We start from the raw sequence: 14,666 nt of genomic DNA on the forward strand, positions 1-14,666 counted from the left end.
CCCTTCAATTTTGGGGGGAGCTCCCCCCTCTTATTTTGGCCTTCCTCCCTAATATTAGGCCTAACCCCTAAGAACCTTGACCCCTAACCCTACGGCAACCACGGATCTAACCTTAACCCCTACCCCAACAAACCCTAGAAACCCTAACCCTAAAAACCCTTACAGCCCTAACCCGATAAAATTTACCACACTAGACCTACGCCTAAAAGCCCTAACCCTACAAATTAAGACCCTCTAAACCCTAACCCAAAAAGTAAAGATTCTCGAAGCCCTAACCCTGGAGACCCTAACCTTAATTTTTTTTTTTTAAGACCTTAAAACCCTAACTCTAAATACCTGACCATAACTAAAACCCTAAGACCCTAACCCTAAAAACCCTATCAACACTAAACCCACAAAATATTTTAAAACCTTAACACACTAACCCCCAACCCCTAACCCTTATAAGTCCAGCCCTAACCACCTTAAAATCCTAACCCTAAACCCTGGAAACCCTAACCCTGAAACCCAACCCTAGTGCCTTAGCCCTGAAACCTTAAAACCGTAACACTTTGTTAGAAACACTCTGTAACCAATAACATAGGCTCAGGCAAGGATCTCAGTGAAGTAGCATTTTTATTCACGATTGCAATGGCAGGCGTCCCACAAACTACCTACTAGTTCCATAACACAGTTTTTATAAATTTTTTTTTCTTCTCGGTGACCGGGACCCTCCCCAGTATCCCCATTGACTGGGTAATCCAGGTTCACAATCTATCCGGTACTTCACTGAAAATACACAGCTGCTGGCCTGTTACAAGTCAATTTTCTTTTTTCCTTGACTGTTTTCCTCTTTGAGGTGGTAATGTTTCTTACACCGTGATTTCCAACCAATTGCTCTAAGGATTCTGGTTGTCTGCATTTCACAAGGTCGTCTGGTAAGCTTTCTTCTCACTGCAAGCATATCTCAATACCACCTTCCTTCCCTCTAAACAATGTAACTCTGTGCAAAAACATTTTTATTCCCACAACCTTGATCCCCTTACCCTAAAATCCTTATTCCCTTTAACCCTAACAACTCTAACCACAACCCTAACCCTTCATATCAACCCCCCGACGCTAATGACACTGACTAATGATCCAAACCCCAAACTGCCCCAACCCCAGGCAACTCACTAAGAAACTGACACAAAGCTGAAAACTACAAAAAAGGCAAAACCCTGGATACAGACCCCAAATCACAAACACGCGACCAAAATGCTACAGAAAAGCCCCAGACGCAGGCCCCAAGCACTACAGCTAGGCCCCAGAAGCTCAAGACACATCCCAAAGCCAAAATGCAAGCCCCAAACGCTACAGAAAAGCCCCCAAACACCAGACGCAGGCTGCAGAAGTCTACAAGCAGGCCACAACCCACCCCCAGACGCAGGCCCCAACCACACCCAGATGCAGACCCCAACTGTCCACAAGCAGCTCCCAACCCACCCCCCATGAACTGGACCCCACCCCACCCCGATGCAGGCCCCAGGCCCCAGCCCCAGCCCCCACACCCCAGACTCAGGCCCCAAAGGTGTACAAGCAGGCCCCTACAGTATACAAGCAGCTCACAACCACCCCCCCAGAGGCAGGCCCCAACCCCCTCCAGACACAAGCCCGAAAGGTGTACAACCAGCTCCAACACCCCCCCCCCCCCGACAAGACGCAGGCCCCAAGCCCCCCCAGACACAGGCCCCAAAGGTGTACAAGCAACTCCCCACCCTCCCTCCCCAGAGGCAGGCCCCAAAGGTGTACAACCAGCACCCGACCCCCCCCAGATGCAAGCCCCAAAGGTGTACAAGCAGCTCCAAACCTCCCCCCCCCATCCCAGGCTTCCAGTGTACGAGCAGCTCCCAAACCCCCCAACACAGACTCCTATACTGTACAACCAACTCTGAACCCCCCCGCTCCCCAGAGACGCAGGCACCAAGCCCCCACAGATGCAGGCCCCAAGGGTGTGCAAGCAGCTCACAACCACTGTCCCCCCCCCCAGAGGCAGGCCCCAGCCCCCCCCAAACGCAAGTCCCTGCAGTGTATAACCAGCTCCCAACCCCCCCCAGATGCAAGTCCCAAAGGTGTACAAGCAGCTCCACACCTCCCCAAAACACTGGCCTCAACCCTCCCCCCAAGACACAGGCCCCAAATGCCTAAACATACGCCAAGAAAGTACTAATGCTGGTGCCAAATGCTACAGACAGGCCCAAAAGCACAGGCACACGCCCCAGATGCTCGAGGCCGAGACGTAACTTGGCTTTCTGAATTACTGGAAAGCGGCTTTCCTTCTCAGCGAGGTGTGCGCAGGCTAGACAGGATGGGGCTTCAGGCACCTCTTCACCTGTGGAAACACACTGCCATCAGGCACTGCCATGCCAGACAAGCTTTTTCTGTTAAAACACCCTTCTCAGATGCCCCGCGGCATTCCAGTGACCTGCTTTGCTCCGATTCTAAAGACTAGTGTCACAGCCCACCTTGCCTGTGGCACGTGACCAACAGAAGAGAAAGCAACCATACCGTTTGGAAACCGTCACTGCACGTGCCGCTCCTTGATGCTCTGTAACCTCTTCTCAAATCCTCAGCCACTTCTGTGTAGAGCCTGCCAGGGCACCTTCAAAGCAAGATGGATACCCTTCGCAGTCACCTTGCGCAACTTGGCCATTCTGCTCCAACCCCACTCACGACCAGCCTGCCCTTCTCGTGCTGCTCTTCAGAGTGCAGCTTGGCCCCTCTGAGTCTGTGCGAGGCACCTGCGAAAGAAATAGAAAAGCATAGGCCGCGGCAGCATCCAAAGCCGCAGCACAGCTAGGACAGGTACTCTCACCTGCTCCCTTACTCTGCCCCCTCACCTGCCCTCGAGGCAGATGCTTCCATCTGCTCTCTTAAGCCAGCTACAACACCTCTGGAATATAAACAGGACTTTAACTGTATTTTGTGTAGTTAAGTAACTGCAGTGACAACCGCACCCCTAAAATAACTGCTACATCTGTCCATCGCTCACCTTGCCAAAACCAGCTCTGGTCGTGAAGTCCCAGGTTGTACGCTGTGTTTCAGCTTTAACAAATGAAAACAGTCAGAAAATGATCATTCAGATGCCAGCATTAGCACCCATCCCTCAACCACACAAGGGACCCCATGGCTAATTTTATCATTTCAAAACAGCAGCCCCCTTGCCTCAGCACCTGGAAAGTAGATCAAGCCAGTCACCGGGTTGCCTACCGAGCCCTTGACATTTCCAAAAGGAGCTCTTTCCTGTGACCTGTTCCTCCTGAGGTTTACCCCTCCTACTGGGGAGGGGAACGAAATACAAACAAAAAATAAAAACCCCATATCTGCGAGCTTTCAAGATTCAATGACAGACCTCTCCTCTAGCACTATTCAAGCACTATGCCAACAGCTGCTCCCAAGCAGCTCAGGTCTCCCCCTCCACATTTGCCAAACACCACAGAGATGACTCTGTGCCAGCTGCCCTTCAGTACGTGCCCAGAGGCAGACCGGATGTCTTTGCCAAAACAGTCCAGACAATGTATTAGTACACCGCCACGTTAGCTACCATCACTAACTGCCAGGCAGGACAGCTCCAGGCCAAACACACACACAGGCACGCTACAAACATTACGAACAAAACACAGAACACAAGGCGCAAAAAAAGGACTCCCAGAGGGAAGCCATACAGCGACAGCAAGTCAGAACAGGTGCCCTGCAGCAGACCCAAGGAGAGATTCAAATGTCACGACATGCGACTGGAAGCAACTGCCAGAACTGGGATGATGGAGGCATAAAAAGCCTGCCTTCAAGGCAAGAGACCAGAAGGATGGGGAGTGCAAACCCCAGAAGAAAAATGCTTCGGAAATGAACTCCCAAGACAGAGCTCCTGATGAAGCCCACATGACTTTCGCAACAGCGAGGATGGAAACAGATGCCATCTGAAACAGAATATGATGCATAAGACCTGAAACACATCTGCGCTTTAAGCTGCGACTGCAAGTCAAGAAGTGCTCAGATCAGCCCTACGATGATGAAACAAGCATTTAGGACCTTTGGTGTGGCTAACAAGTTGCCCATCTAATCTGTCCAGTGGAAAAAGGCAATGAGGATATCAAGATTTGAGGAGCGCGTAACATATGATGATCGCATCAAGAAACATTTGATACAAAAAAATTACACGCACAGAAGAAATGATCTCTTTAAGCTCCCACTGCAAGACAAGAAATGCTCAGCTTCCGTTTGAGCATCAGCATTATTCCAGTGAGGTCAAGTGTTCGACACCCTCAGGAAGGCTTCCCCAGGGCCTGCCAAGCACCAGGAGCGACAGCACAGCACAGACAACACAGAACACAGACACCAAGCTGGAACTGCCCTGCCTGGCACGTGCTCAAGCCCTACCTGACAGAATCCCACGCCCCCATACACTGTCTGACCGTGATCAATCCTAAAAGGCCCCATCCACAGCAATGACTTAAAAGCACAGACCCTCGCCCTGTGTGTACGTTCAAAACCCAAAAGCAAACATAGCACTTGCCCCGCAACTTAGCTTGGGAATGATGGGAGGCAGGTTCCATCCTCATCAAGGAACACGAAGGCTAGCCAGGACATTGCTTCCGGCACGAGGCTCCTCTTCACCTGCAGAAATAAAGTGCCATCAGGCACTGGCACACCAGCCACACTTCTTCTAGTGAAACACCCACCTCAAAAACAAAACAGTAGTCCACTGACCTGCTCTGCTACTGAAGTCAGATAGACCAACTCCAGACAACTGCCCGCCTTCCCCTGCCAACCACCCCCAAACACACAGTATTTGCCCCTGGACTTAATTCTCAGGGGTCACAATCCATCCTCAAGGTGGACCACAGAGGCCAACTAGGATGTCCCCACTATCTTCTTCGTCCCCGGAAAAGAGGAGTCACCCAGAGGTGGGACCAATAGACTACCAAACCAAAACCAATGCCCTTTTCCCAACTTTTCTCCACTCACCTTCCCGATCCAGGCTTAGCGCTTCCATTTACTGTGCTGAGCCAAGGTCACATAGCTTAGACCAAGGAGAAAGAACAAACAAACGTGAAAATCCACAAAACAGTCTATACCCACTCCTCTTCTTTCCTCCCCTACCCCAACAGCCAAGAAGCCCCAGACCCACGTTCCCCAACCCAGTACCACCGCTTCGCTCACCTAACATCCCAAGGAGATGCATCACGCTCCCAGCTCCTCTTGTGCTCAGAGCATCTCCAGCATTTCAGGAACTGGAACCGCTGACGCCTGGCGCGCCTCAGGAACGTGGCAGGAGATGTACTCTGCTGTCGCAAGGTGCTTCCAAAGCCTGCATAACAGGCAAAGCAGACTAACACAATCCACTGACCAACTCAGGGCCCACACTGCCGTCCACTCACCCTCGTGCCTCATTCAAGTGTCCGTGCCCATGCCCTGGGCTACAAGAAACAAAAAGAGGAGGTCATATCCGTGATGGACACGTAAACAGTACAGCTCCTTGCAGAGGACTCAAACACAGAGACGAGAGCCAGAAAAAAAAAAAAACACCCTCAGGTCCACAAATACCAAAAGGCCATGAATGCACAGCAGCCCCAACAGGGGTAATCACAGACTTCTCCTTTACAGATGAGAACGGTGACCCTGCTCAGTCTCTCCGTAATACTGCACTTATGCGGTCAAGCCCCTTCGGATGCATACTGAAGCTCCTTGTGAAGCCTCTGGGCAGTTATGCAAATGACTTGATATACCTAGAGATTAAAAGATAACTCAAAAAAAAAGGAACCGTACCCCACCATTTCCCAAAAACAAGTTAGCCAGCAACACCTCCTAAGCACGCCTCTATTACGTGAATTCCAAGCACTGAAAATCTAGAAGGCTGCAACGTCTAAAGACTCTACAGCCACACAAACCACAGGCAAAAGCTCCAAGACTATAACAAACTGTCCCTAACCCTGAAAAAGACAACCCCTTACACTCCTACTGCTGCTCTTTTCAGACACATGCTTACACAGGGAGCCTCGATGATACTTATCTCCTAAACCCTGCTCCATCACTTTGCCACCAAGGTTGTAACTTTGATAATATTTGACATACAGGCAAAGACTCACAAGTAAGCCCCGCAATTCGGCAAAAATCATAACGGACCCAGAACCACAAAGCAAACACACAAAGTAACACTGCCATCCTATCCGTAAACATGCTATAACAATTACTCACCTGAAGAAGAGCTGCATGCAATACAGGCACCTATTACTAGATTGGTTTACTCTAACAGATCCTACTAGTTGTTACCTCACAAAGATGGGCGTACCGGTCTCTACTTGGAAACGCATCAGTCCATAGACTCTTAACCACCTAAAGAAACCTGCAACTCACTGAAGGAAAAACAAAGCACTTACCCCAAAGAGCAGCCCAGGCAGAATGAGCTCTCTGATGGGATGCCTGTGACTCAGTGACCACCAGGACCTCCCTGGAACCCAAAGCCAATCACCTGGGAAAGGGGAGGGGCAAAACACAAGAAAGTAGAAAGAGGAGAAGCAGCAGCTGTGGTTTATGTATCTATTTATATGGCTTAGCTCAACAGCATGCAGGGTGCAGACAAGAGAACTGGGTTGTTTCTAGAAGCAACAATCCCCATGTTTTGGCTTCAGCTTTGAATATTGAAAGCTTTTCTCCTCTACAACACCTGCCTCAGGAACCAAAGAGCATTGCAGTGACCTGCTTTGCTCCTATTCCAAGGACTATCACAGCCCACCTTGCCTGTGGCACCTGATAAGCAGAACAGAAAGCAACCAGAGCAGCAAAAGCCACTGCACCCTCAGGACAGTTACCCTCATCCCCTCCTTTACCTCAGCCGCTTACCTACCCCACGTGGCAGATGCTTCCACCCATTCTCTGAAGCCTCCTAGAGCACCTCCAAAAGAGAAACTGGAATTTTACTCTATTTGATGCAGTTAAAAAAATTGCAGCGACAACCGCACCCCAAAAATAACACCTACCTCTGTTCATCACTCACCAGAGTCACTCCAGAGGTAGCTCGCGTCGTGACGTCCTGTACTGCACACTGCGTTTCAGCCTGAACAAAGGAAAACACAGTCAGAAGACAAACATTCAGCTGACAGCATTAGCACCCATCCCTCAACAACAGAAGTCACCCCATATTTAATGTTTTCGTTTCAAAACAGCAGTCCACTTGCCTCTGTACCTGCAAGTTAGATCCAAGCTCGAAAGGAACGGCCACCATCACCCATGCCACCTGGGAACACAGAGGGACAAAATGACCACTGTGCTTGCAAGCGACCACCTGCCACGTTGCTCCTCTGTCCCAAACAGCCTCACCTCAGACCCTCAGAGGGAAACACCTGAATGTCTTCCCTTCGCTTCAGATAAGGGATCACCAGGCTGATAAAACTCTCACCTTCCCTCACTGCTCCGTGACACAGGGATTTCCCTGTCCAAGACTGCACCAAGCACCTGCAGAGACGAGAGAAAAGCACACCCTGAGGCACCTCACAGCCACAGCGTACCTGCTGCAATACCTCTCTCTTCCCAGCTCCTTTACTTCAGCTCCTCACCAGCTCTGAGATTCTTCGCTTCAGTTTCCCCATTGACTGGGTAATCCAGGTTCACAATCTATCCGGTACTTCACTGAAAATACACAGCTGCTGGCCTGTTACAAGTCAATTTTCTTTTTTCCTTGACTGTTTTCCTCTTTGAGGTGGTAATGTTTCTTACACCGTGATTTCCAACCAATTGCTCTAAGGATTCTGGTTGTCTGCATTTCACAAGGTCGTCTGGTAAGCTTTCTTCTCACTGCAAGCATATCTCAATACCACCTTCCTTCCCTCTAAACAATGTAACTCTGTGCAAAAACATTTTTATTCCCACAACCTTGATCCCCTTACCCTAAAATCCTTATTCCCTTTAACCCTAACAACTCTAACCACAACCCTAACCCTTCATATCAACCCCCCGATGCTAATGACACTGACCAATGATCCAAACCCCAAACTGCCCCAACCCCAGGCAACCCACAAAGAAACTGACACAAAGCTGAAAACTACAAAAAAGGCAAAACCCTGGATACAGACCCCAAATCACAAACACGCGACCAAAATGCTACAGAAAAGCCCCAGACGCAGGCCCCAAGCACTACAGCTAGGCCCCAGAAGCTCAAGACACATCCCAAAGCCAAAATGCAAGCCCCAAACGCTACAGAAAAGCCCCCAAACACCAGACGCCCTCCCCAGAGGCACGCCGCAAAGGTGTACAAACAGCCCCAACCCCCCAAGACCCAGACCCCTACAGCGTAGAAGCAGCTCCCAACCCCCCCCTCCCCAAGGCAGGCCCTAACAGTGTGCAAGCAGCTCCCACCCCCCCCCAGACTCAGGCCCCAAAGGTGTACAAGCAGGCCCCTACAGTATACAAGCAGCTCACAACCACCCCCCCAGAGGCAGGCCCCAACCCCCTCCAGATGCAAGCCCGAAAGGTGTACAACCAGCTCCAACCCCCCCCCACCAAGACGCAGGCCCCAAGCCCCCCCAGACACAGGCTCCAAAGGTGTACAAGCAACTCCCCACCCTCCCTCCCCAGAGGCAGGCCCCAAAGGTGTACAACCAGCACCCGACCCCCCCCACATACAAGCCCCAAAGGTGCACAAGCAGCTCCAAACCTCCCCCCCAACCCAGGCGTCCAGTGTACGAGCAGCTCCCAACCCCCCCCCAACGCAGGCTCCTACACTACAACCAGCTCTGAACCCCCCCCACACACTCACCAGACGCAGGCACCAAGCCCCCGCAGAGGCAGGCCCCAAGGGTGTGCAAGCAGCTCCCAAGCCCCCCCCCCCAAGAGGCAGGCCCCAAAGCCCCATAGAGGGAAGCCCCTAGCGTGTACAAGCAACTCCCCACCCTCCCCAGAGGCACACCCCAAAGGTGTACAAACAGCCCCAACCCCCCAAGACCCAGACCCCTACAGCATAGAAGCAGCTCCCAACCCCATCCCCCAAGGCACATACCCCAACGCCCCCCCCAAGGCAGGCCCTAACAGTGTACGAGCAGCTCACACCCCCCCCAGACGCAGGCCCCAAAGGTGTACAAGCAGCTCACAACCACCCCCCCAGAGGCAGGCCCCAAAGGTGTACAACCAGCACCCGACCCCCCCCAGATGCAAGCCCCAAAGGTGCACAAGCAGCTCCAAACCTCCCCCCCATCCCAGGCGTCCAGTGTATGAGCAGCTCCCACCCCCCCCCCCCAACGCAGGCTCCTACACTACAACCAGCTCTGAACCCCCCCCCCCCCCACTCACCAGACGCAGGCACCAAGCCCCCGCAGAGGCAGGCCCCAAGGGTGTGCAAGCAGCTCCCAACCCCCCCCCCCAGAGGCAGGCCCCAAAGTCCCATAGAGGGAAGCCCCTAGCGTGTACAAGCAACTCCCCACCCTCCCCAGAGGCACGCCCCAAAGCTGTAAACACAGCCCCAACCCCCCAAGACCCAGACCCCTACAGCGTAGAAGCAGCTCCCAACCCCACCCCCAAGGCACATGCCCCAACCCACCCCCCCCAAGGCAGGCCCTAACAGTGTACAAGCAGCTCCCAACCCCCCCAGATGCAAGTCCCAAAGGTGTACAAGCAGCTCCCAACCCCCCCCAGATGCAAGCCCCAAAGGTGCACAAGCAGCTCCCAACCCCCCCCAGATGCAAGCCCCAAAGGTGTACAAGCAGCTCCCAACCCCCTCCAGATGTAGATCCCTGCAGTGTACAAGCAGCTCCCAACACGCACCCCCAAACGCAAGCCCATACTGTGTACAAGCAGCTCCCAATCCCCACAGATACAGATCCCTACATTGTAGGAGCACCTTCCAACCCCCCCAGATGCAGGCCCTGACCCCTCCCCCAGACACAGTCCCCAAAGGTGTTCAAGCAACTCCCAATCCCCCCCCCCAGATGCAAGCCCCAAAGGTGTACAAGCAGCTCCACAAACCCCCCCAAGACACAGGCCCCAAAAGCCTAAACATATGCCAAGCAAGTACTAATGCAGGTGCCAAACGCTACAGACAGGCCCAAAAGCACAGGCACACGCCCCAGATGCTTGAGGCCGAGACGTAACTTGGCTTTCTGAATTACTGGAAAGCGGCTTTCCTTCTCAGCGAGGTGTGCGCAGGCTAGACAGGATGGGGCTTCAGGCACCTCTTCACCTGTGGAAACACACTGCCATCAAGCGCTGCCATGCCAGACAAGCTTTTTCTGTTAAAACACCCTTCTCAGATGCCCCGCGGCATTCCAGTGACCTGCTTTGCTCCGATTCTAAAGACTAGTGTCACAGCCCACCTTGCCTGTGGCACCTGATCAACAGAAGAGAAAGCAACCATACCGTTTGGAAACCGTCACTGCACGTGCCGCTCCATGATGCTCTGTAACCTCTTCTGAAATCCTCAGCCACTTCTGTGTAGAGCCTGCCATGACACCTGCAAAGCAAGATGGATACCCTTCGCAGTCACCTTGCGCAACTTGGCCATTCTGCTCCAACCCCACTCATGACCAGCCTGCCCTTCTCGTGCTGCTCTTCAGAGTGCAGCTTGGCCCCTCTGAGTCTGTGCAAGGCACCTGCGAAAGAAAAAGAAAAGCATAGGCCGCGGCAGCATCCAAAGCCGCAGCACAGCTAGGACAGGTACTCTCACCTGCTCCCTTACTCTGCCCCCTCACCTGCCCTCGAGGCAGATGCTTCCATCTGCTCTCTTAAGCCAGCTACAACACCTCTGGAATATAAACAGGACTTTAACTGTATTTTGTGTAGTTAAGTAACTGCAGTGACAACCGCACCCCTAAAATAACTGCTGCATCTGTTCATCGCTCACCTTGCCAAAACCAGCTCTGGTCGTGAAGTCCCAGGTCGTACGCTGTGTTTCAGCTTTAACAAATGAAAACAGTCAGAAGATAATCATTCAGATGCCAGCATTAGCACCCATCCCTCAACCACACAAGGGACCCCATGGCTAATTTTATCATTTCAAAACAGTAGCCCCCTTGCCTCAGCACCTGGAAAGTAGATCAAGCCAGTCACCGGGTTGCCTACCGAGCCCTTGACAGTTCCAAAAGGAGCTCTTTCCTGTGACCTGTTCCTCCTAAGGTTTACCCCTCCTACTGCGCGGGGGAACGAAATACAAACAAAAAATCAAAACCCCATATCTGCGAGCTTCCAAGATTCAATGACAGACCTCTCCTCTAGCACTATTCAAGCACTATGCAAACAGCTGCTCGCAAGCAGCTCAAGTCTCCCCCTCCACATTTGCCAAACACCACGGAGATGACTCTGTGCCAGCTGCCCTTCAGTACGTGCCCAGAGGCAGACCGGATGTCTTTGCCAAAACAGTCCGGACAATGTATTAGTACACCGCCTTGTTAGCTACCATCACTAACTGCCAGGCAGGACAGCTCCAGGCCAAACACACACACACACAGGCACGCTACAAACATTACAAACAAAACACAGAACACAAGGCGCAAAAAAAAAAGAGGACTCCCAGAGGGAAGCCCTACAGCGACAGCAAGTCAGAACAGGTGCTCTGCAGCAGACCCAAGGAGAGACTCAAATGTCACGACATGCGACTGGAAGCAACTGCCAGAACTGGGATGATGGAGGCATAAAAAGCCTGCCTTCAAGACAAGAGACCAGAAGGATGGGGAGTGCAAACCCCAGAAGAAAAATGCTTCGGAAATGAACTCCCAAGACAGAGCTCCTGATGAAGCCCACATGACTTCCGCAACAGCGAGGATGGAAACAGATGCCATCTGAAACCGAATATGATGCACAAGACCTGAAACACATCTGCGCTTCAGGCTGTGACTGCAAGACAAGAAGTGCTCAGATCAGCCCTACGATGATGAAACAAGCATTTAGGACCTTTGGTGTGGCTAACAAGTTGCCCATCTAATCCGTCCAGTGGAAAAAGGCAATGAGGATATCAAGACCTGAGGAGCGCGTAACATATGATGATCGCATCAAGAAACATTTGATACAAAAAAATTACACGCACAGAAGAAATGATCTCTTTAAGCTCCCACTGCAAGACAAGAAATGCTCAGCTTCCGTTTGAGCATCAGCATTATTCCAGTGAGGTCAAGTGTTCAACACCCTCAGGACGGCTTCCCCAGGGCCTGCCAAGCACCAGGAGCAACAGCACAGACAACACAGAACACAGACACCAAGCTGGAACTGCCCTGCCTGGCACGTGCTCAAGCCCTACCTGACAGAATCCCACGCCTCCACACACTCTGTCTGACCGTGATCAATCCTAAAAGGCCCCATCCACAGCAATGACTTAAAAGCACAGACCCTCGCCCTATGTGTGCATTCAAAACCCGAAAGCAAACATAGCACTTGCCCCACAACTTAGCTTGGGAATGACGGGAGGCAGGTTCCATCCTCATCAAGGAACACGAAGGCTAGCCAGGACATTGCTTCCGGCACGAGGCTCCTCTTCACCTGCAGAAATAAAGTGCCATCGGGCACTGGCACACCAGCCAAACTTCTTCCAGTGAAACACCCACCTCAAAAACAAAACAGTAGTCCACTGACCTGCTCTGCTACTGAAGTCAGATAGACCAACTCCAGACAACTGCCCGCCTTCCCCTGCCAACCACCCCCAAACACACAGTATTTGCCCCTGGACTTAATTCTCAGGGGTCACAATCCATCCTCAAGGTGGACCACAGAGGCCAACTAGGAAGTTCCCACTATCTTCTTCGTCCCCGGAAAAGAGGAGTCACCCAGAGGTGGGACCAATAGACTACCAAATCAAAAACAATGCCCTTTTTCCAACTTTTCTCCACTCACCTTCCCGATCCAGGCTTAGCACTTCCATTTACTGTACTGAGCCAAGGTCACGTGGCTTAGACCAAGGAGAAAGAACAAACAAAAATGACAATCCACAAAACAGTCTATACCCACTCCTCTTCTTTCCTCCCCTACCCCAACAGCCAAGAAGCCCCAGACACATGTTCCCCAACCCAGTACCACCGCTTCGCTCACCTAACATCCCAAGGAGATGCATCACCCTCGTGCCTCATTCAAGTGTCCGTGCCCATGCCCTGGGCTACAAGAAACAAAAAGAGAAGGTCATATCCGTGATGGACACGCAAACAGTACAGCTCCTTGCAGAGGACTCAAACACAGAGACGAGAGCCAGAAAAAAAAAAACACGCCCTCAGGTCCACAAATGCCAAAAGGGCATGAATGCACAGCAGCCCCAACAGGGGTAATCACAGACTTATCCTTTACAGATGAGAACAGTGACCCTGCTCAGTCTTTCCATAATACTGCACTTATGCGGTCAAGCCCCTTCGGGTGCGTACTGAAGCTCCTTGTGAAGCCTCTGGACAGTTATGCAAATGGCTTGATATACCTAGAGATTAAAAGGTAACTCAAAAAAAAGGAACCGTACCCCACCATTTCCCAGAAACAAGTTAGCCGGCAACACCTCCTAAGCACACCTCTATTACGTGAATTCCAAGCACTTAAAAACTAGAAGGCTGCAACATCTGAAGACTCTACAGCCACACAAACCACAGGCAAAAGCTCCAAAAATATAACAAACTGTCCCTAACCCTGAAAAAGACTACCCCTTACACGCCTACTGCTGCTCTTTTCAGACACATGCTTACACAGGGAGCTTCGATGATACTTATCTCCTAAACCCTGCTCCATCACTTTGCCACCAAGGTTATAACTTTCATAATATTTGCCTTAATTCTGCAGAAATCATAAGGGACCCAGAACCACAAAGCAAACACACAAAGTAAGATTGCCACAATATCCGTAAACATGCTATAACAATTACTCACCTGAAGAAGAGCTGCATGCAATACAGGCACCTATTACTAGATTGGTTTACTCTAACAGATCCTACTAGCTGTTACCTCACAAAGATGGGCGTACCGGTCTCTACTTGGAAACGCATCAGTCCATAGACTCTTAACCACCTAAAGAAACCTGCAACTCACTGAAGGAAAAACAAAGCACTTACCCCAAAGAGCAGCCCAGGCAGAATGAGCTCTCTGATGGGATGCCTGTGACTCAATGACCACTAGGCCCTGCCTGGAACCCAAAGCCAATCACCTGGGAAAGGGGAGGGGCAAAACACAAGAAAGTAGAAAGAGGAGAAGCAGCAGCTGTGGTTTATTTTTTTTTGCCTCAGCTTTGAATATTGAAAGCTTTTCTCCTCTACAACTCCTGTCTCAGGAACCAAACAGCATTCCAGTGACCTGCTTTGCTCCTATTCCAAAGACTATCACAGCCCACCTTGCCTGTGGCACCTGATAAGCAGAACAGAAAGCAACCACAGCAGCAAAAGCCACTGCACCCTCAGGACAGTTACTCTCATCCCCTCCTTTACCTCAGCCGCTTACCTACCCCACATGGCAGATGCTTCCACCCATTCTCTGAAGCCTCCTAGAGCACCTCTAAAAGAGAAACTGGAATTTTACTCTATTTGATATAGTTAAAAAAACTGCAGCGACAACCGCACCCCAAAAATAACACCTACCTCTGTTCATCACTCACCAGAGTCACTCCAGAGGTAGCTCGCGTCGTGACGTCCTGTACTGCACACTGCGTTTCAGCCTGAACAAAGGAAAACACAGTCAGAAGACAAACATTCAGCTGACAGCATTAGCACC

The 14,666-nt window shown here is 51.4% G+C and overlaps 1 long non-coding RNA gene across 7 annotated transcripts; it reads right to left on the reverse strand.

Moving 5' to 3' along the window:
• Window positions 1–1,683: 1,683 nt before the first annotated feature.
• On the reverse strand, window positions 1,684–14,340 carry LOC136791668 (uncharacterized). Of its 7 annotated transcripts, none has more exons than XR_010834113.1 (20): window positions 14,015–14,340; window positions 13,021–13,393; window positions 12,826–12,880; window positions 11,028–12,474; window positions 10,847–10,899; window positions 10,363–10,747; window positions 10,099–10,186; window positions 7,572–7,771; window positions 7,336–7,470; window positions 7,202–7,252; window positions 7,013–7,072; window positions 6,859–6,910; window positions 6,396–6,487; window positions 5,545–5,744; window positions 5,179–5,435; window positions 4,984–5,038; window positions 3,011–4,632; window positions 2,834–2,934; window positions 2,527–2,759; window positions 2,023–2,350 (listed from the first exon to the last, which is right to left on the reverse strand). It is a non-coding gene; the product is annotated as an uncharacterized lncRNA (long non-coding RNA). The 7 variants fall into 7 exon arrangements; XR_010834115.1 differs by having other exon boundaries at window positions 2,024–2,350; window positions 13,021–13,084; XR_010834116.1 differs by lacking the exon at window positions 14,015–14,340 and adding an exon at window positions 13,833–14,006 and having other exon boundaries at window positions 2,024–2,350; window positions 13,021–13,084.
• Window positions 14,341–14,666: the final 326 nt, after the last annotated feature.

The sequence above is a fragment of the Anser cygnoides genome, chromosome 11 (assembly GCF_040182565.1).
Source record: "Anser cygnoides isolate HZ-2024a breed goose chromosome 11, Taihu_goose_T2T_genome, whole genome shotgun sequence".
NCBI classification, from domain to species: domain Eukaryota; kingdom Metazoa; phylum Chordata; class Aves; order Anseriformes; family Anatidae; genus Anser; species Anser cygnoides.